Source organism: Lathamus discolor, chromosome 3, assembly GCF_037157495.1.
Source record: "Lathamus discolor isolate bLatDis1 chromosome 3, bLatDis1.hap1, whole genome shotgun sequence".
In the NCBI taxonomy this organism is placed as follows: domain Eukaryota; kingdom Metazoa; phylum Chordata; class Aves; order Psittaciformes; family Psittacidae; genus Lathamus; species Lathamus discolor.
Genome location: NC_088886.1, coordinates 26,449,683 through 26,472,176, shown reverse-complemented (window position 1 = coordinate 26,472,176; position 22,494 = coordinate 26,449,683).

The window sequence follows — 22,494 nt, the reverse complement described above, 5'->3', positions numbered from 1 at the left end:
GAACCGTGGCATGCAAAGCGCTGATTGAAACACCATTAGTGTTTTTCCCATTATGTGCTTGGAAAACTATCGGAGGACCAACTCAGCTCTGTGTCTACCTATATCTTGTCCAGGAAGCAAAGGCAATGTTTCCAGAATGTGCTGAGCTCCTGTGAAACCTGAATGTTTCTATGTCCCTTGTCACCACATTTGCTGCCCCAGCAGAAAAACTAACTACCTCTGCAGGGAACTCACTGCAAAGACTTGGATAGAGGCCACACATATGAGAGAAGAATATCATAAATGCCATGGTGATAAATCAAAGAGCTTAAAGGCAAAAATCACTCCTGTGCTATGCTTTGTTGATGCTCCCCTTGTGAGGCTGTGACCTATACTTTGGACTACACAAAGATGAGGGTCAGGCTTTTGCGAAATCCTGACCTTGATGAAAACAGTAGGAGCTTTTTCACTGACTTTGCTGTATTTCTGATATGAAAGATTTGTCCATAGCCCTATCATAAGCCCACTCCAGGTAGTGCCCTCTCTGCCCATCCTAATGGTTTTTCCTCCAGCCTCCTCCACTCCACCCTTCTCCTCCACCACTCTTTGAGGCTGACAGCAAACTGCCCACAGTTAAATGACAACAGTAATAGCTTCTGATGTGCAACATTTCTCATTACCAGGTGTCCTGGGGTCAGCAGGAGCAGTCATTTATTCTCCTTCTTAGTAGCTGGTGCAGCGCTGTGTTTTTGACTTTTGGCCTGGAAACAGTGCTGATAACACCGATGTTTTTAGTTACTGCTCAAATGTTTGGTCTGACCAAGGACTTTCTGAGCCTCATGCTCTGCCAGGGAGGAGGCGAAGCCGGGAGGAAGCAGGGTCAGGACACCTGACCCAAACTGGCCAAAGAGATATTCCACACCACAGCACATCATGCCCTGGATGTAACTGAGAGTTACCCGGAAGGGCTAGGGCACTGTGGGATTGGACTAAGTATCAGTTGGTGCTCGGTCTGGCTGGGTGGGGTGAGTTATCAGTCGGCTGGTGCTGAGGTGTTGTATTCCCTTCCCTTGTTATTTCCTTTAGCGCTATTATTATTGGTGGTAGCAGCAGTGGTTTGTGTTATACCTTAGTTACTGGACTGTTCTTATCTCAGCCTGTGGGAGTTGCTTTCTTTTGATTCTCCTCTCCGTCCCTCCAGGAGCAGGGGGAAGGCAAGAAGGGGTGTGTGTGTGTGTGTGTGTGAGAGAGAGAGAGAGAGACACCGTGTGATTTATGGCTGAGCTTAAACCACGACACCAGGTCTCTTCAAAGCCAAGTGTTTTAATATCACTGGCTTTTTACATGCAGCTTATAGCTAGCTCTTCCTTGGAGAAGTCGGAGTCAAAGCTGGATACAGAATATAGTTCTTTGGATTTATATGTCTTCACTGATTCTTGTATCTGTATGTTTCTGTATCTCATCATCTGCATCCCAGACACAGTATGAAAGGAAGCTATTCCTGTTTCCAGCAGCTGTAGATGGCAAGCCCTAGCTGATGGTAGAAGAATGTCATCAGGGGATAGGAGGGCTGTGAGAAGTCATCCCTTACCTGAGCAAAGAACGGAAGCCTGCAGAAAATGGCTTATCAGAAATGTTATCAACTCTGCTTCCCCGAGGAGGTTTGGAGGTGACTAACAAGACTTCCTGCTGGAATTACTGCATCAATTAGCCACATGAAAAATGTCATCCTGCTCTCTTCACTTCAAACAGATCCTTCCTCTCAGTGCGTGGTGCCCTCTTCATCTTTATTATAGTGTGATTTATTTCATTTAGTGGTGCATTGCAAAATTTTCTGGCCCAGCACTGATACAAATGACTTATTTTTCCTCCATGTACCAAAGTGTGACTTTCATTACATCACTGTCCCAGCCACTCTAAAACCCCACCACTTAGCAGCAAACTTAAAGTAGGTCGCAGTGAGTTCAGAAACAAATGGCTTACAAAGCTAAATCTTCACTCCAACACATCAACGCCAGTATTGTACAAGCAAATAAAGTAAATCCTCTCAGCACCACTAGAAAATGTCATTGTAATACTCCAGAGACCAAAGGAAACAGAACACTCTCTGAATTAGCTGTTTCTGCTTTTATTAATTTCAATGGCTTTTGTTTGGTGCTTTAAGAAATTATCATAACTCATGAATGGTGTTCCTTCTTCATGTGACACTGGGAGGGTTGAGAAAAGGACATGACTCAAGGCTTTTTCATTTTACTCAACTAAATTGTTTTGTGATCTTAGGCAAGCCACTACACTGTGTGTGGCTGTTTCCCCACATGCCAAACAGGAACACTGTCTGCAACACAGGTGAGTTGAGTGCTGCTGACCCTAATTCATCAAGTCCCTTAACAGACAGCCTATTTTTAAGCTCTTATGAAAGTCCTTTGTGGAAACTTGCTGTGGCTGTTGACCACGGTGGACTTTCTGATGCTCTGTCCCACCTTGCTAAACTGGAGGATTCACAGCATCAGAAAGTCCACTGTGGCCAACAACCACCACTAGTAATTTCTTCTCTGTGTAAATTTTGATTAGGAGTTTGCACTTGGCTACAAAGTCCTCATTTCACTATTACGACTTTCTCATGTTCAGAGAGATGGAAGTCAGACTGTACCAGCGTGTTTTTTTCCAGAGTTTCCAGGGGGCTTGTTTGAGCTAGCTGTACAAATACCCATTCAGCTTCAGCCAAAACATCATAAATAATTTCCTGCTATTTTTACAGACACGTGTCGTGTTTCTATGTGACACTGAGTGCCCACATTTTCGAAAGCCTTCTGCCCAAAGGTGATGTTTGTGTTAGTGCAGAAGAGCTGCCACAGTATTTTTTTGGTGAGATTTTTGCTGCACACAAGTCTTTCAGCAACTGCTTTGCATGATGAACTTCATTCAACAAAAAAAAAAAAAAAAAAACCACAAAAACCCTAAAACCAAAATCAACAAAAAATCCCAAAACAAATTAATTTCAAGATTTTGAGCTGAAATGCACTGTGTAAGTGCCTAGGGTTATTTTCAGTTAATAATATCTAATTCTAAGCACGCCATGAATCACATTTTTCTTCTCTCTTTACTGTCTTTAGAGCTAACATGTTAATCCTTTGAAACAAAAATTGCTACATTTTAATGAGAGTTTAAAAGGGTGAAAGTTCTGCTCTGGTACACTGAACATAATAGATTACTTTTGTGATGTGTATCTTCCATCCACTCACTTTAATTTTCAGAATAATATCTGTGGAGAAACCTGTTTTGCCTCTGGTCTCTCCTCATTCACTCCACTTAGCTTTCAGTGGATGTATCACAGTTAATTTGAAGTTGATATTTGTTATTTTTTATGGGCAGTATGTTACAATAACACCAAAAAGATTACAGTGTTAGCCTCTCCAGGCTGGCCTGCACAACATATCTCAGAGAAGTATTTGTTATAACTGTATTTTTCTGCATTACTTCCTGACACAGAACATAAAGAATCCCTTGTTAGATCAAATCCCTAGCTGATGACATGGGGCATTTGTGCGGGAAAGCCTTCCACTGTCTGACACAGACCCCATGCAGGTCTGCAGTGGGTTGGCCCATGTCTGTCCTTCTTCAGCAGCAGCTCAAGTCATATGATGTGGTTTGGAGGGGAAGGGATATCCTTGTTCACCAGTGAAACACAGTAAGGCTAGCTGCAACCTAAGAAGGATATTTCCTATCCCATTCGTGCAAGACACCAAGCCAGATACCTTGTCCATGTGCTTTGCCTGTATATGGTTGTACATACCTCCTCTCCAGTGCAATTCTGTCCCTCTCATAGCCTGTTTCTCTGTTGCTTTAGCCAGTATTCGGGCCAGAGGTGTGGAGAAAAGCAAGGTGTCTAGCGATACCTCTGTGTGCCCTTTTTCCCCATTGTGCTCTGCTCTGGAGTGAGAAGCCCATGCAGATGTTTATGTTGCAGATGGGAAGGGGTGGAGGTACCTGTGAAGTACGTATTGTTTTGGCATACATGGTCAGAGTAAGAGAAAGTCATGAGAAATAGACCCACTTTGCTGTCTGTGTCTTGTACAGACTAGATGACAGAAAGTAAACAAGAATAAATGGATACAGAACGTCACAAAACACTCTTGTACAGGAGCATGCACACTGGAGGCTGTGAGCTGTTGCCTGAGAAATAGCAAATAATTTAGTCTGTCAGTCCTAGCTGCTAGCTCCTAGAGATGTAGCTAAATGACAAGACTTCAATCCTGATCCAGGTTGGGATCCCAGCCCACACACCAGCCTGAATTTCATAAATTTTGGGACCCATGGGACCTTCCCACAGAATTCGTTCATTCTCCTGCATTGTTTCACTATGTGCAGCTTAGAGGAAATTCAAAGTGGGACAGGAGTCCTGAAAGTGCATAAGAGGTAACTACAGAGTAATAGCTGGATGATATATCCCAGAAGGCATCCCAGAGCTGGGAAATTGCCTCCTTTCACCTGTAAGTTGTCCACAGGACTGCTTCCCAATCTATTTTCCAGGTCCAAATGCTACCACTTACAAAGGACCTTGGAAGGTGCTCATGGTTTCATCTTGGCCCGCTTGTGACTTAAATAACTACACGCATGGATGTTTGATGAAATATGATAGACTTGCTTGCCTCTCCTTATTATGAACCTAGATGTGCATAATAGCATGTCTTAAATGTGGACATTATGTTTTGTAATCAGATATCGCCAACACATTCCTTCCTTCCACCATGTGCTTTTCAAGCAGTTGTACTCTGAAAGAAGGGTGTGGCAGGGAAACTGTCTCAGAACTGTCATTGTCATACTGCAGAGACACTTTTACACAGCTATAACAAAAGCTCTGCTAAAACACTAGCTTCAACATCAGGAAATCCACTGGAACAGGTTTATATACCTCAGAAATTTGGTTGTAAATTGTACTGTGTTTTTATGGTTTGCATTAGATTAATGTATGACAGCTAGACCCTATGTACGAAGGAAATAAAAGGTGTTCTTCCTCCACAGAGCTCTGAACTGAAGTAGATGAAGCAGGTGGATGAAACTAGACAGTGGCTGTGAGCCCAGTGTGACAGCTATTCACTGCAGATGTTTGCATTTTCCACTGGTGTATACACAGCTACGATTGACTTTAAACAGTATCTTGAGCTGGGCAAAAATTATTTCTTCGTTTTGTGGGAAAAGGGAGATCTGAGGAAGTGTGTGTAACGTTTCTCCAAGGTTTAAAGAAAGAGCCTACGTTTATGCAGAAAATCAAACTGAATGAACCGTCTGTATCCCCAACTCCTTTGATTACTCCAATCAGGGCACATAAACAACATGCTGATAGAGGAGAAGGAGATGAAGAATTGAAGAAGTATGAACAAGAAAGACACTAACAGCTGCTCATGGAAGGGTAAAATAAAGACAGAAGAACAGTTTGCAAAATGTTATGGATAAAACTACAATAAATCACGCCTTCAGCCAGGCTAGCCCAAGTATATTACGAGCAAAAGTGACTGAGTCATTGATACCCGCTTCATTGTGTGTAACAGGGTGCAGAGATGGGCAGATCCATAGTACAGAGGTATTATGGAGACGGGTAGATGGCTGTCTGACAGCATTTTGGCTGTAATACTCAGTGGGTCATGACTATGGTCATACTCTCCACAGGTAACTTAGCTCCTGACTCCTTGAGCTATCCTGTTCTTCCTTTTTCAGTTCTGCTTAGTTATTGTCAATGGACTGTGACCTTTTTGTTTTAAGATATTTACTCAACTTCCAGCAGCAAAGCTGTAATAGAAACTGTGCCTCACAGCATGTTTGGGAGGTGACACTGATGACTGTGTGTTAAAGAACAAAAGGTTGGTGAGTCAGTTGACTGCCCATCTCCATAACACCAGCACAATTCATTGTAAACTTTGGGTAGCTCTCACCAGTTCTCCCCATATAGTCCCCTAAAATGAAGATGTATGAGGTTATTTAAATACCATTTTCTTGCTGGGAGGTTTCTCTAGCTACATCACTTTGCCTTTTCTTATCAGCCTATCCAGAAGCGACTGTGTTGTGCTGGGAAATTCCACAGTAGTGTGGCCTCCTCAAGCAGATCTGTGTGAGCCTGCCAGAGTAAAGGAATTTCAAAGTTATTCTTCTGTCTACTTGAGGGTCCCCCACTCTTGAAGGTAACATAGTCAGCAACTGTGCACCCTCCAGTGAAAGCAGGGGGTGAAAAGTTGAAATTTAAATTTAAAATACAACTTTGTATGTGCAAATTCTTGCAGACGCAAGAATTTGTACCTCCTCTGTTACCAAAATGAAGGATGGGATGGAACTGTAGCTATGACGATGAGGCAGACAGTGACAACACAAGAGTACCTGCCAATTTTATTCATACCAAGCAGCCATCTGATGTTCTGTGGTTGTATGTGAGGTAAGAGCATGAAGTAAGTGGACACATCCTCCATTAACAGTCTGCTGGAATTTTTAGTCCACTTTGGATTATAGGTGAATTTACAGTCTCTCGCATTACAAGTGACACCATAAAATCACATCCTTTTTTCCACTAGATTTGCAGATGTGCGCAGTCCTCTCCTGGACTGATTCATGGCAGTGTCTCCCTACTTCTGCACTGGCTCACGTCCTCCTGCAATTTCCTTTCTCTACCACAACCACTTAACCTGGCTGCAATCACTCCAGAAGCAACTGTTGTCACCTGTGTCCAAATCAGCTCGGGACAAGAGAGAAGCAGTAGACAGGAAAGGACAATGCTACCAGTGTTAATACACTTATTTGTAATGATGGCTGGATTCTCATGGCTCATTTAAACAGCAGCAAATGAAAAATAATTTGCTAATGGAAATTATAAGCATAACACAGAGTTTGCAAGACCTGATCCTGTTATTACTCTGAGAGATTTCAGATGTAATTTTCCCTGAGTTCAATAGAATTTCTCTGGTTTAACAAGGAAGATCTGTCCTTGCTTTCAGCATGCTGTTTAAAATATACATGAGAATTCTCCTTTCCATTGTGGCAGAACAAAAGCCATTCTCACAGCTCTAGTTGGAGAGGCTTTGGGGCAAAATGCATGTCAGCATGTTACCTCAACTGACTGATTTCTTTGCTGCACAGATGAGCAAACTAGGAGTCATCAACTTCAGCTCATCACAGGAATCAGAGCACCTGTCCCCTTGCACTCTGTGCTGTGCGTGAGATGAAAGAAAAACCAAGTAGATCAGTGGTTGTGAAGCAGAGCAGCAAAGCATAGCACTGAAACAGTCTTGCAACACTCCTGCCCTGGCCTGACCTGACTGGTCGCTGTTGACCCAGATTTGCACCACTGCCAATTCAGGTAATGAGCATCAGTTCAGCACTTCTCCTCTCTCCTAATAAACATCTCCCCTAAGAGCAGAGATGGCTGGATCTTAATAAGTGTGTAGGGGGTTTTATTACTTTAGCAGGGTGAAAGAGAAACAGGAAAGAAGACGAGACTTCAGAGCATCACTTCCAGACTGCATTTCTGCATTTCAGGTGCTTAGCAGCCATACTGGTTCCCACACTCAACCCAGTACTACTGCTGGTATCTATTCACTTGCTGCAATGACTCCCTTTGGTTGTACAAGAGTCTGAGACTTGGCTTAGTGGGCCAGCTGTGAATATAGTTTCATTCTTTAGCCATATTGTTCATCATAAAGCCAGATCAATTCCCTATTCTGGTTCTTAGTATGGGCCCGCAGAAACGGTGGCACTGATAAAACCAAGTGGGTGGGTGGGGTGAGATGTAGGGCATGAGAATTTCCTAAATCATTGCCTTTGCCACATCTTCAGAGCATAAAACCCTGCCCCATAATGAGATCTCAAAGGATGGAGTTCACCTATACACAGAAGCCTAGCACAAGAGAAACATGCAGTTTTAAAAGTCTGATTTGTTCTTAAATAGTGTTCATGTCAGAAATGTTCTATGCTAGCACACGAGAGCTGGTTATGAATTCAAATCTTACTGTGTCAGATGCTCTGCCAAAAAAAAAAAAAAAAGGAGGAGGATCTCTGCTGCCTCAGAGAGCTCTCACACGAGCATAAGTCTGTGAAGAAGCACAGAAACGAGGCAATAATGGCCCCATGACAGATGGAGAGTCCTGCACACACATTCACCCAGCATCACATTCCTGTTGGTGTTGCAGGAAAGGAGACTTCCAAGGAAGTGAAAACCACAAGTTCATTTTATTTTTCTCCCTTCATGTGGAAGGCCTGTAGAAATCTCAGATTTGAATCATCTGTCACAGGCTGACTGATATGATTTCAGTGGATCCTTCAACCTATCTAAACTTTGTGTTGTGAGACTGAAGGCCTCAGGGACATGGTAGGCATTAGCCTGCAGTCCCACTATATTTGAGTCTGATTACCCTTGATCAAACTAGACAACTCTGGATGTATTTTTCTCATCTGTTCTCAAAGTCAAATACTGAAAGCTACAAAAACAAAGACACATTTTGGCCACAGCCAGTGAAAACACACATACACACAGAGTGGAAGATCTAGGAATTTTTCTAGATTCTCAAAAGACTGATGCTTGTCTTGCCATATTTCCAACTGTCATGAAATGCTTCACTTTTACCATAGAGCAGAAGTAAGTGTTGGGATTATGGGCACTAATGATGTGTTTATTCACAGGTCTATCTCCTGTAAATAAAATATAGCATTTCCTTTACTACAGACAACAAATTTCATGGCAAAACTCTGTTCCTGCTGCAAATAAATTTGGCCCAACATTTTCCTGTTTAGAAGACTGCTCCAAACTGACAAACAAGACTATTTAAACTGCTCCAAAGTTTAGAAGACTAATCAGAGACACTTGGGAAGTTTGACTAGTAAAGTTAAGGCAGATTATTTAGGAAGTACACTTTGGAGCTGCTCTAACACACACTGAAGACCTCAAGGTAAATCTATTTATTCGGTGTACTCTGCCGTGTAGGGGTTCTCATGAAGTAGAATGCAAGGTGAAGTAATGGAGTGTTGTTACAATCAAGAGAGCATAATAGAAAAGGATACACATGGCTCCTGGCAAAGCACTGCAGGCAGGATGTAGATGAGTCTGGAGTTGCTTGGAGATGAAAATTAGGCTCTATGTAATAGCCTTGAACAATGTAGCAACCATTTCCTATGACCTTGTGGCCAAGCAGTTTCACAGGACTCTTCCATTGCTCTGGGTCTTTGCTGTTGTTCTGATAACGATGCAGTGTATGACCTCAGGGACTGCTGGAGTGAGATTTTGAAAGGCAGTCTGGAAGATGGTAAGTTGCAGAAAGAAAGTGGAAAAGCCACTCTTAATTCACTCCAGGTGGAAGTGCTGATAACCCAAAAGAAGAGTGTCTTCCTCTGGGCAACCCTGAACCATTTTATGAAGCCAAATCAGAGGAAATTCATATGTGGATACCAACTTGAATCACCTGAATTTAAAGAGGTGCAGCTTTCATGGACAGCCAAGGAGTAATGGATTTCAGAAGGTAAATGTCAGTACATCTTTGGTGAGCAGAAATGTCTTAGCTCAGAGACAGGCTATGGTGAAGAGTGAATTCAGCACAGAAGCATTGGTATTTCAGTTCCTCAACCATCAAGAAGGCTCCTGCTTCTCCTTTCCAACTGATTGATTAGGCAATGAGGTGAAATACTGGGCTCAAGGGTAGCTGTTATTCACAGCAATATCTTGTGTATGTTTGCATTCAGAGGCAGTTCTATTCATCTGTCAAGAGACACGGGTCCAGATAGATTTCAAAACTGTATGAGAGGATGCAGCCACAAAGCACGCAGCAACAAGACCCCCAGCGCAGCAGTCTGGGTGTTGGCCCAAGAAGATGGCAAAGGAGGAGTTGCTTACTGGGGACTGGTTGGACAGGAGCTCCGCTTTGTTCCCTGCATCAGTAACTGTATCCATCATGCTGCAACACTGGCTGTAGAGATTTAATTTTGTGAATTTCCCCCCTAAAGTCTGATATAAAGCAATTCTTGTGTGCTGCTTCTGCAGTTGCCTCATCATTAGAGATGCCTGCTTCCCAGGTGTGCATGTAATTTCCCATTTGCCTGGGTTAGCAAAACGATGTAATTATACAGTGAACTCAAACCTGCTCTGTTTCAGGGTGGGGCAGTATTTAATACACAGCATTTGTAAATGGACATCACTTTGCCATTTCATAGGCAACAATATCAGTTTCTCTTCTGTATAATTTTTTTCTCCATCATTTCAAGAGTCACTTCCAATTATTATTTTTTTTATACTTAAAGCCCAGAATGAACCAGTGCTAGTACGAACTTTGTAAAAAAAGGTATCGCCAGTAGAAATGCAGATAAGTGATCATCTAGCCTACTAACTTTTACCCAAGGAGACAGACTAGTTGCACTGGTGAGCACAGGAACATAACTGCAATCTGTCAACAGATTTTCACTTTCATGCAGGTATTTTTTAATTTAATTTTTATTTTATTTTCACTTTTTCATTTACCCACCTTGCATTTGACTGTGATTTTTCACAGCAGATATCTCATATTTAAAACATAAATCCATGGTTTTACTGTAAAACCATGCAGAACTCCCTTTTTCTACAGCTCGCCCATTAAAATTTCACACATGGGAAATTCAAGCACTAGACTCATGCAGACCTGAGCTATAAACAAACTCTCTGGATTGGAAAGGCCCTGATTTTCACAGACACTTTACTCAGAAAGGCTTTGGGCTTAAAATGCCAATAGTTGAGAAATGGAAATTAGGTTGTAAGTTGCTGGTTGGAGTTATGCCAGGTCTGTCCTGCTTTGCTTCCATTTTGCTGGGCTGGAGGACCATTGACCCGGGATGGCCCTGAATCTGGATCAAGAGCTCACTTCAGCACAGTGAGGTGGCTTGCTGCTCATGTGAAAAGGTGCTGTGTTTTAGGGATTTGTAGTAGTTCAAACCTTAGGCAAAGGTTGAAGAGTACTCCCTTTTCAGGAACCAGGTCCCATTTGGGAAGGCAGGGTAAGCTCCACAATTCACACTCTTGTCTCCAAATTCTGCTTACATCCCAACCAGTCTCCTTTCTTTCCCTACTCCCTCAGGGCAGCCCTCACTGCTTCTCCTACCTCCAGAAAGCAGAGTACATGCTCTTCCCAGCAGCACCCACACTCTTGCCCCACATGTGTGCGCAAGGGTGTTCTGATTAATTAAGAAACATTAAGAAATATTATTAAGAAACAGTGAAATGTCCTCCCTGTGCCCTAGAAACAGTGAGTCCCTGCTAGCCTTACAGGCTTATATTGAGTACCATCAGCCCTGCTGGCTCTGTGGGTAACAGAGCTCTGCCGACATCGCCTAAGGCCTTTCCTGCTGTTCTCTCTGTGCTAATATGATATTTAGACTCCTCTGGCTCTATGCAGATCATTTCCTTTCTCATTTGTTTCATCTCACAGAACCCTGGAGGTCTGCTCACATTTGTTTTCGGCTCTGGTGTAACTGATTTCCCTGTTTCATTTTGATTTACCTTCATACCTAGACAATTATGTTTCCCCTTCTTAGGGAGGACAGTTCTTGGATTAAATAAAACCCACATGTTGTTACTGGTATTATTTTTGTTGTTAGCACTGTACTCCTCATTCACAGGGATGATGGGTAGCCTGCCTCCACCAGCAAACTGGCAACCCATGGAAAGGGTGCCCTAACTGTGCAGACATACATGCTGTGAGGCTGTGCAGCTCAGGTTTGGCTTGTAGGCTCCTACAGAGGTTGAGCTAGAGGATGGATTTCAAACATCAGGAAAATAAACAGCTCTGCTTTCAAGTAGACAGCAGACAGTGTGGCCAAGACATGTTCGCCCTAGCACACAAGGGGTGCCTGGAAAACCACTGAGGGTGGTTCCCCTGCGATGATACTAAGACACAATCCAATCCAGAATGAGGCCTTCTGGGTGAAAAAAGCCTGTCTCATGCCTAATCTGTTTCCTTTGACAATCTAATACAGCAACTAGTTTAGTGAATTCCCAAACCACTTGCATAGCCCCACAGGAGCAGAAAGCCATGGGGTTTCTCCTTTGAAGAGCTCATTTTCTAGCCTTATGTCCATATTCCCTACATGGCACTGGAAGTGCTTTGAATGGAGTAAAGGGAACTGCATACTTACGCAAAGCCTTGGAGAAGAACATGTGCTTGTGAAACTGCCTAGGGGTAGAGAGACAGCACAGACCAGCACAGCCTTCTTTTCTTGGTCTACGTGCATGGCCTGAGCCCTTTCAATCACTGGGTGTGAGTGCAAGGAATGGTAGATCAAATGGGAGGCACAAACCTGCTTCTAGGACTGCTACGGAGCCATTAGAGGTTGCATCTTCAGTCCTTACTCCATTTGCACTGAAGTCAATGTGACTCGGACGTTGCCCACAATAATGTGGACACAGACATTACCTCTCACCGTCTAAGATGTATCTCTGTGATCCATGGACTGGGCTGACAGGAACATGACAAGGCTTATTTACTGGTGGGAGTAACACTTTGCTCCCACAGCTGGAAGGCACAGGTCAGGCCCTGCAGACAGAAATACTGAGCAGAATAATATTCCCTACATATAGCTGTAATTGAAAGAACAAGGGAGAGGTGCTCCCTCCCCATGCTTCAGGACAGGGATTATGGTGTCCAAGGAACCATAAAGGAGAAACTTTCTTGACAGTATTTCTAGTCTTCTCTGAAGCCTCTTCTTGCTATTGTCCTGACAAGTGTAACTCATGTTTTGGTGTAAACCTGGACTCAGTGTACCTGTCAAGTCCAAGTGGCAATGTTGGCTACATTGTTTGTAAATCCACTGAGAATAATGTATTTGTGCTGTGGGATGACATCTCACCATGAGATGGTGATACTCTATAGCCCAAGATTTGCTATTTGTGACAAAGACAGATCTCATAAACAGCAAGACTGCTGGGAGATCTCTGAACTTAGGAGACATTCATAAGCTAGGGATCCTTCTAACCTACTCAGCCATAACTCAGATACAGGGCAGGCAGTATCTAGTGCTTTTCAGACTAACCAGCAAACACCATTAGCTACATATCTGGCCATATATTTGCATTCAAAACACCACACAGCTCAAAATAACTAAACGTAGGAAAGCACAGTCAAGAACTGCATATATTTGAAAGCCAGCCTATCATATTGATCCAACTACACTTGATAGAGCAAGTAGAATAGTGAAAAAAAAAAATAAATAAAATTCCATGTCTAGAACAACTCCATTTATTATCCCAAGATTTAGAAAATGAATCATTTTTATAACGAAATTCTGCCTTTTTCTTTGTTCCCAGCTGTAGTTTATTTATGGAAAGCTTAGAAAAATGTTGTCATCCTTATCTGTGGAAATACACATATGCCATCCTTTAATTCTGTGCTGTGAGCAAAAGTTGTCTATGTGTGTGTTTATACCTATGTACAAATCTGCATGTAAATTCATGCCACTCTAACCCTCTTAGCTAGTGAAAGAACTTACACCTGTTTCCTCTGTCTCATTAGGAATTAATCAGCCTGGACTTAGTAAAGTGGGTGAATTAATATATTTATCTCATTTTACCAAAGCAGCCTCAGAAATCCTGTCTTGTTCAAGGCCAGACAGTAAAAGGACAACTGTTAGAGCACAGCCTCTGTATAGACCCCAGCAGAATTAGGAATTCAGCCTAAGCCTCTTGTGTTTCAGACTTGTTTCTCTGGCACTGAGACCACCTGTCTTGTATTTATTTAAATGCACATTCCTTTGAAATTTCTATTTTATCCTATAAGTTGTCTTACTTCAATTACATGGATACGTGTACAAACACAGAAAAGCGTGTCATGTAAGTTAATAAAATAAAAGAGAAGCCAAGGCAGAACACAAACTTCAAATCCCCTATTCGTGCCTAGCCCAGGGCAAGGGAAGAGTGTGGAGTGATGGCTAGGTTACTGGAAACTGAAGGCCTTCTAACTCTTCTGAACTGGAAGCTGAATTAAAATCAGCATGAAGCCAATGCTGCCTGCTCTACTGGGGAGTAGTACTCAGTGACACAGGGCATGCTCCTAGCCCTAGTTTCCCACAAATGGATCACAGATATTCTATTTTACAGGTGGGTAAAGAAACAAAAATTAAAGTAAAGCAATCTGTCTTTGGTCATACAACATGTCTGTGACAATGCAGTACAGGCCTCAGTGTCTCTCTAACTTATTTTGTCAGCTCCTGCAGGTGAAGCTACATGCAGTCCACCTATGTTGGGTACTGTATGTTCAGACGTATAAGCAAATGTATTTGTGTCATTTATTTGCTCTCCTGCCCACCTCCACATGTCTCCAAGCGATACAGCTGACCAGAACTACAGATGGGTAAAGGGAGATGCTTACACATGAATCAGTACATATTTGAAAGCTGCCACCTCCCAAGACTATCGTACAGATGTGGCCATCTGGAGCCAAGTTCTGCACTGGGAGAAGTGGACAGGGTTTCCCTGACGTCAGCACTGTTGTGCCTCTTGAGCTACACTGCATGCTTGGCTCACTTTCCATAGCCTCAATCAGGCAAAGGGCTTGTAAAGCAGTGTAAAAGAAGCATTGATGGGGTTGAACATAAAAGGTAGAATCAGGCCACTAAAGCTGACCATTTAAATCCAGCAGGTCACTGACTCTTTTGTGTTGATCTGAACTGGCATAATCAAAACCTGGCTGGATTCCTTTTGTGGTCTCTCTATCGTACATTACTTACCATCTGAATTTCTCTGCTTTCAGAGAACACCCCCACCCCACCCCCCTTGCCCTGCTCTCTGAAGGAACAGTTAAGTTTGAATAATGAGATCTCTTTTTAAGAACATTTGCTCAGAAATTCAAAATGCCAGAGACTGCACATCAGCATGTGCAATCTCAGCCATTCATTCACGTATATACATCAGTGATTTTTACCATCTCTGATATGTCAATGCCATTTACAAATTAATACTTGGATGTATTTCTCACCTTAAAAAAATGTAGCATAGTGTGACTGCAGTGACAGCCCCATGCAACTGCAGAGGTTCTGTTCCAGAGGTACTACTACCAAGGGGTGAGCTTGCCTGTAAACAAGAAGGTCATGCAGCCCGTGGGCATGTTTTCTATACACCGTTTCCGTGAGGAGTCCTTAGGTTTTGTAAAGCAGATAACAGAAGGCATTTTCTGTGTGTTTTGTGACCCATACTTCAGGTTTATTACTACCAAAAGATGGAAATTTCCCCTTTCATTACTAACTTTTAGCAAAATGTCATGGCCACCACCACTAAAAACACTAATACCAAATCTACCTTTGGAGTCTGGAAAAATGCCATTCCAGTGGTATCTCCATTTCTATCACACCTGTCTAGAAATTTGCCTGGAGCTGGTTTCTGCTGCCTCGGGGGAGGCAGTGCAGTTGTGCTGGTGCATGCTAGATGACAGAGAACTCCTGCAGTAAGGTTGGCTTTTCGGAACATTTGACCTCAGCCACTGTTTCAGTAAAGAAAAGAAAATGAGGGGGAAAACCTAGAAAATGATCCTGTAATACAATCTCAAAAAATCTGGGATACTGCTGGAGACCTCATGGAGTACTTTGAGCATCAATGTATTTTCCAGCCAGGTTCTCTGATTTCTACATCTGATCAATGCAGCAGCCTGAAAACTAGGTAGGAAATATCTTTGAGAACTGATATCATCTAACCATCTCCTCTATAGATGGTTATCACAAATGACATAATGTTTGGAGAACTATTTTTTGTGCTTTTTATTTATTCATTTATTTACTTTAAACTGGATTTCACTTGACTCTTCCTCACATATTCAGCTTTATGTGTTCTGCTCTCCATGCTGATAGCTCAGCATGGGGCTACAAAAGCTGTCCCAGTTGGAGACAATGGGAACAGTGGGAAGGGAAGGCAATGAGTGCTAGCCAGACTGCCACAGAAGGCAATTTAGGATGTTAAGTAAATTAGATGTTTCTATAATAAGATCAGTGGCAAAACAGAACTGACAAATGCACTGTTATGGTAGTAACTGTAGTAACCTGGTTGTGGTAACTGCATGTGGATGCCTCAAAACTCATTTCCCATGCTGTTTGCAGTACCAGGAAAATAGTATTTGATCAGTGACATATATTCCTCTTAGATTTCTGAAGTTTTCTCTACCTCTATAAGCACTTGTCATACTTCTCCTTAATGATACTTCCCCCTGCAGTGAAATGTCATGTGGCAAGAAGCAGTGAATGAATAGCTGGTCCTAGAGCAGGGCAGCACAGAACAAGCAGGCCTGAATCTTTTAAAAGACTGCTGCCAACCACAGTGGGACCTGCGCTTTCTTGCATCAGCACTTCATTCACCCTGAAAAAAGCCTGATGATGGGCTGGATTTGTTCTTAGTACAACTCTCTTGACTTCAGTTGAGTTTCCCTTGCAGTGAACTCATCCTGACACACTCACATTGTACACCCAAGCCAAGCAACAGAGGCTCTGGCTGGCAGGCCATAATCAAATCCCACTTCAAGAAACCCAGCCAGCCTGCTGCCAGGGGTTAGGCAGCAAGGAGAGAGGCAGCGTGCCAAAGCCATCTCCTGCAGAACTGTATTCTTCCCCGTTATTTAGTCATATAGATGCTGACAAATTTATTTTGAATCTTTAATTTTTACTGTTTGGGGCTACCTCACCAGTATTCAAAGCCCTTCTGATAAGACAGCCAGATCACCATCCGTGAAACAAAACACTCCATCTCTCACAGTGCTTGCTGTGGTTGCAACCAGCACCAGGACTGCTGTGAAGAAGTTTGTGCTGGCTCTTCTCTGGGTGACATTCGCACCAGTGGCTTTGGGAGGCTATGCTGCTCCCCTCTGCAGGGCAAGACTATGTTTCTGGTCCTGAGTGTGGCAGTTTCTACCTCAGCAGCACTATAAGAACAAGCGAAGTCTGTTCTAGTTTGTCAAACAGATGCTGAGGAAGAGATGTAAAGTCATTTACTTCTCTAGAAATTTCCAGCATGAGGACATACAATCATAGAAGAATTAGGGTTGGAAAGGACCTTAAGATCATCTAGTTCCAACCCCCCCCCCCCCCCCCCCCCATGGACAGACACACCTGTCCTGGGTTCACCAGTAGCAGTCATTTTTCTCCTTCTTAGTAGCTAGTGCAGTGCTATGTTTTCATTTTTTGGCCTGGGAACAGTGCTGATAACGCTGATGTTTTTAGTTGCTGCTCAAATGTTTGGTCTGGCCAAGGACTTTCTGAGCCTCATGCTCTGTTAGGGAGGAGGGGAAGCTGGGAGGAAGCAGAGACAGGACACCTGACCCAAACTGACCAAAGCGGTATTCCATACCACAGCACGTCATGCCCCGGATGTAACCGAGAGTTACCCCAGAAGGGCTGGGACTGCAGGGTTGGACGAGGTATCGGTCTGTACTCGGCTGGGGGGAGTGGGGCGAGTTATCTGTTGGCTGGTGCTGAGGTGTTGTATTCTCTTCCCTTGTTATTTCCTTTACCATTACCATTATTATTGGTGGTAGCAGTAGTGGTTTGTGTTATACCTTAGTTACTAAACTGTTCTTATCTCAACCTGTGGGAGTTGCATTCTTTTTGATTCTCCTCTCCGCCCCTCCAGGAGCAGGGGGAGGGCAAGAAGGGAGGGGGGAGTGAGTGAACGAGGTTTGTGGTTGGGTTTAAACCACGACAACACCTCACACTAAACCATGTCACCCAAGGCTCTGTCCAACCTGTCCTTGAACACAACCAGGGATGGAGCATTCACACCTTCCTTGGGCAACTCATTCCAGTGCCTCACCACTCTCGCAGTAAAAAACTTCCTCCTTATATCCAGTCTAAACTTCCCCTGTTTAAGTTTTAACCCGCTACCCCTTGTCCTATCACTACACTCCCTAGTGAAGAGTCCCTCCCGAGCATCCTTATAGGCCCCCTTCAGATACTGTAAGGCTGCTATGAGGTCTCCGCTCATAAGCCCTTCAGGGATGAACACACATTTCCCAGAGCAGTGACTAGACTCATTAGCCATTTGTAAATGAAATTCCTTTAGGATATTGTGAAGAAATAAATGTACACTGCATGATATTATGCCTTGTGACAGGAGATTCTGTGTAGAAACTGTTTGGGACAGGCATAAATTTACCGTAGGCCTGGTATGAATTTCCCTGTTTCTTGGACAATACCGGAAGAAATCACCTCCCTGTGATTCGTTAGAGCTGAGGAATAAGACCATTTCACTTTCCCACAGAAACTGCTCTCAGAATTTTCTGTGAATAAGGTTCTTCCTTTCCTATGAAAAACTGTGACCAGCACTCTCCTTAGCCTTAAGAAAAGAAAGCTGGCCATGGCCAAAGTACAAAATGCTGACATCTCTTTCAGAGTTTTATGAAGAAAGTGAATATTATTCACCAGAAGATAAGCACTTCCATGCACTAAAAATACTTGTGGGAACTTTTACCTTCCCTCTGCGAAGGAGAAAGCCTTCCCCTTTCCCCTCCCAATTAATACCAATGGCAAAACCAAAGTGCTGTGGCATTCTCTTAACAGCCCAGCTGGTGCCCAAGTCAGAGGGGACAGACTTGGTCTAGTGAGGTTTGTCTTTGATGAAAGAGCAATTCCTTGTGTTCTCTGTTTCCTAACAGAGATGGACTCAGAGACTGTATATCTCAATGATTGCTGAGTCTCTGTGATTGTGGAGGGATTGCGTTTGGTCACTTTAGAGCTCCCTCCAGGTCTGTGTGCCTTTTTCAGCTGCTGAAAAATAATTAGGTTTGGGAAACTGAGCCTAGACTTCCTGAACTGTAGCAGTGGGTGTCTAAACGCTACTCATGAATTCTTGACAGCAGTCTACAAATACTCTACCTTGCATGAACCACAAGTCTTAACTGAGACACCATTCAATCTGCTCTGCTATGTCTGATTTGCATTTGGATTTTCTGTGCTCTGTTTCTCATGAATGCAACAGAGTAGTCAGTGTGCATCCCAGGGTGGTGTACTGGAAGCTGTATTTTGAAGCCTGTGATTTAGAAAAAGCCAGTAAAAAACCTTTTGATCTCTGGGCTCAGATTAGATGTGTTTTGCTTTGATAAAGGATACCTATTTCTTTCTTGGTTTTTTTGTGTATTTTCATTTTTTATTATTTAAAATTAAATTTAGCTGTGGCTGAATAGACTGACTTTATACCTGGTAGCAATGTCACTCTTCTGTATTGCAGGTACAAAGATGAAGCCATATAGTAGCTTAGCAATAACTCTATGCTTCCAGAGAAATGCAACTGTGATTTACAAGTTAGTGAATCTTGAAAGTTCTCAATATAATAAAACACTGTGGTTTTGTTGTTATGGGAGTGGCCTTTTAGAGGATATTAACTCCAGGGCCGACTGTTTCTCATGGCAGTACCATAGCCCCTGCAGGTCATCACCTGGATAGATCCCAGCCCAGTTAGCAGGCATTACACACAGCCATCTCCCAGTGTGGTATATAATATTCACTATATATTATACATATATATATTATATTAATAGATAGAGCTATCTACACTTACTATGCATTACATAGTCTAAGAAATTATACCCAATCTAAATAGATTATGAAAATGTAAATAGGTACTAAAGTAAACATTAAAGTGTAAATAAAGATAAGCATAAAGAGATACACACAAGTGTAGCTAGATATGTATGTAAATGTGTGTATGTCTAAATACTGTGTATTACGAGTGGAAATGGATAATTTATATATATAAACCACATATGTTCAAACCGTACACATATGTGTAAATAGATACATAAATGTAAATGTCTATGATAGATAATGCTTTCAAAATGCAAAGAAACCCTGCTCATAGAAAGGCTTTAAACACCCAATGACCCTTCTAAATAGCTACTGAAGACAGAAAAGAGTTTTCAAAAGCTGCCCCTTTCCCCTTCTCTTTTTCCATTTTTCCATGCTGTTTTTGAGCCAATTTCCCCAGATGGGGCCTTTCCTCTGAAGGGCCATGCTTGTGGGGTGGAAGCTGCTGCCATGACATAAGGATATTCCAAACCCCCTGATTTTGATTCTGCAATGGTTTAAATCCCAATTTGGGGCTCCCTGGAAAGCCAAATCCACCTGGTTTTATGCAACAGAAAGCAAAAAACTCACACCTTTTCATGAACAAAAACAAAAATCAGAAATTTCCGTGCTCTGGGTATGCAGTTGAAGAACCCCCAGCTGAATATTTTTTTCAAAAGCAAAAAATTTATGCTTCTCTTCAAATTTTATGTTATGGAAAAGCAAACAAAGAAACCCAAAACAACCCCATTGCTGGGGTGCAACTTTGCCAGTCTGAGGGGCACCACTGGGAGTTATCTGATGTGGGTCAGCTATCTGGAGTGGATTATACATTGCAATTAATCCAGGTGAGCTTTCTGCTGTGGTTTATCCTGAATTCCCATGTATGACCCCCCCTCATGCAGGTTTTACCCACTTACCCACCCCCTGTGTGTGTTGCTCCAAATGCTGCCCCCCAAAACACATACCCACACCATATCCCCTTCCCCACACCAGTTCCCTTCCAGCTCCTTGTGAGTTCATTTTCACGTGAGTTCTTTCTTCACGAGTTTCTCCCCTGCCCCCATCTCACATCCCCCATAACCCCTCTGCATCCAGACCCCAGATGCTTCCTTGCACCCCACTGCTTGCACATTGCCCACCCCACTCTCTCTCCTCCTACATTTTAGAGCTGGAAACAGTGCTGGCCACGCAGGGATATGTTAGCTCCTGCTGAGCAGCACTTGCACTGCGCCAAGAGCTGTTCTGCTCCTTGCAGCAAAGTGCAATTGCAACTGCTGCCAGGAGCAGCAAGGAGTGCAGAGCTATGCTTTGGTCACCTGCTAAGGACACCTGCTATACCAACGTGCCTCTTTGCTTTCCTTGCTCCATGGCCAACTACTTTGCATGCTGTTCTGTTAAGTAACATCATGCAGTGTCTCTTCCCCATGAGACAAGCTCTGCACGGGAAGCGTTGCCTGTATGCAGGACTATGGGAGCAGACAGAGGTGAGGAAAAGTGCAAACGCCACCACAAAGCCCAGTGATCACCAGTGTACCATTCACCTGCAGATCTGCCACTTGCCTGTGGTCTGCCTGGACCCACTGTTTCCAGCTGAATGTAGCTGCCCCTCGCCCACACAGCGCTTCAGCCTCCGCCCTCCTGCCTTCAGCGTGTTGCCTTGTGCTGCCTTTTTCCCCCATTTCATCTCTTGCCAGCATCTGTTGTCTCGCTGCTGTCACTCCCACAACATGCAGATGGATACAGCAAGCCTGGAGGAAGGAAGCTTGTTCCCCAGGTTTCCTGCGCTGGTTCTCCTGCCCAGGTAACGGGGTGGGGGATGCAGGCAGGAACTAGCCCCAGATTTTCGACGCACTCAACTGCAAAGGCCGGGAATGCTCGAGCCACTGGGGGGCTTCCTATATAGAGGCAGTGAACGTTACTGCCTGCCTGCGAGGGGGATAAGGGCCCCACTAAGCCGCAGTTACCGTCTTGGGAGGGTACAAACGGCCGTGGCTCGGAAATAAGCGTTGAGACGGTGCTGCCGCCCGGCGACGGAAAGGCGGTACTGCAGCCGAACCACGGCGGTACCGAGCGGCGGCGCACCGAGCTCGCGGCTGCCGCCCGGTGACCCAAGCACGGGCACTGCAGCACCAGCTGCACGCATGCGCCGTAACGCCAACTGCAGCGCTCGCTGCTGCCGCCCGGTGGTCAAGACGCGCTCCTGCAGCCCGCGTCCACGCGGGTAACGGCAGCGCGTTCGTTGCTGCCACCCGCTAAGGGGACACCGCTACCGCCCGGCCTCTGCGCACTGCCCCGTCCCCACTGCCCCATCGGCGTCCGCCGCATGGGCGAGAGCAGTACAGCGGCGTGGTGGGCGCGGGTCCCCTGCAGCTCCCTCCAGCTGCAGCACCTTCCTTGCAGCCTGCCCCAGAGCACCCAAGGCCTGGCGTGAAGGCGGGGAGCTGGCACTTGATGCGCCTTCAGCAGCCCCTGCGCCAGGAGCGTCCCCAGGCAGCGGCGATCTGCGGTGATCATTGTCGCTGCTGCTTCTTTCGCTCCGTCAGACGCCGCGCTGAAGGTGCGAGTGTCCGTTCTTCCCCTGCGGATGCCCATGATTGCAGCCGCCTCAGGCTTGCCTGGGCTATCAGAGCCCAGCTTCTTGCTCTCCTTGGGGTGTGGAACCAAACCGCGACAGCCGGAGGACGGACTGGCTCCAACCACACTCTACTTTTACACCACAGGTACTAAGCAAGAGCTATTGAATGAGTGTTTATGACAATTTTCGTTCCTGGTGCAAGACATTTAGTATCTCAAATGTTCTGCTTTACTTCTATAGCTGAGTTTCAAGTAACAGGCAACTACAGAAGAACCATTTTGTATTTAACCTCTGAAAGCATACACAGCCCCTATCACCCAAAAAAAGAAGGAAAAGAGACCCCAAGAGAGATACCCAAGACAAACTTCATTCCATTACTGCCCTGCCCCTCCTTCTAACAGACTTTAGCA